Source organism: Carlito syrichta, unplaced genomic scaffold, assembly GCF_000164805.1.
Source record: "Carlito syrichta isolate Samal-C Ts95f unplaced genomic scaffold, Tarsius_syrichta-2.0.1 Scaffold304364, whole genome shotgun sequence".
NCBI lineage: Eukaryota > Metazoa > Chordata > Mammalia > Primates > Tarsiidae > Carlito > Carlito syrichta.
Window position 1 is genome coordinate 312569 of NW_007248460.1, and position 1209 is coordinate 313777.

Sequence of the window (1209 nt, forward strand, 5' to 3'; positions counted from 1 at the left end):
AAGGAGAGGATGGACTTGCACTCTCGTGGGTCTCAAGTCCGTGTGTGTGGGGGGGGGCACACACTTTTTTAAAAAGCAAAACAGAATTTTAGTGGTAGTTTCCTTTATTTATTTTCTTTTTTGTTTCTTTTTGATTTTAAAGATGTGGGGAACAATTCAGGGTTAGGTAAGCAAATGTTCATCACGCAGGTACCCTTGCTGATGAGGTGTATCCCTCCCTCCCCTGGCAGTTTCCTACTACTGCCAATCCCTTTCTTATAGTATTATGATAATTGCTTAAGGTCCTCCTATGAGTGAGAACATCTGGTGCTCTGTTCTTTGTTTCTGCGATAGATCACTGAGGATGATCAACTCTAAATCCATCCAGGTTGCTGCGAAGTCCATGTTTGTCCTTTATGGCGGCATAACATTCCATTGTGCATATGTACCGCATTTTTTTAAAGATGTAAAGTTTATTGATATCGTTAGAGAGAAAAAGATGAAGCAGAATATAGCTACTGAATATGGGATAGTTCCTTATTTATACGTTTTACTATGGGAGCCACATTTTAATCAGCATTTCAAATAATCAAAGGAGTACAACTTTTTTCTGGGAATATCAGGGTTTCGCTCTTCAGGTAGAAGATTCAAGAAAACATTAAGTGACTGTCCCCGTTAGATGGGTTTGGAGTCGATCATTCTCAGTGATTTAGCACAGAAACAAAGTTCAGAGTTCCATATGTTCTCACTCATAAGCTGAACTTGAACAATTATAATGCTATAAGAAAGCGATTGGCAGTAGTGGGATACTGTCAGGGGAGGGGGGTGAGATTGGCAGTTGAGGGAAACTGCGAGGGGAGGGAGGGGTATACCTCATCAACCTGCTAGATCAATGTTTATATACCTAACCCTGAATTTTACCCCACGTCTTTATAATAAAATAAAAAAGAAGGTAAACTAATACCTTAAAAATATATTTAAAAGGGTAATTGCAACTTAAACATGAATTTTTACAAATTTATTCTTGTAGCTAAATCAGATAATTTGTTTGCTTAGGAAAGTTGGCCTAAAAAAAGAACACCACACAAATATGTCATCATTTAAGTACATTTAAGTACATGTTTTCCAGCTAGTTAAAATATATATATATTTTTTTCTACAGAGACAGGGGAATTTTTTTTTTTTTTGAGTTGGAGTCTCACTCGGTCGCCCAGACTGGAGTGCAGTGGC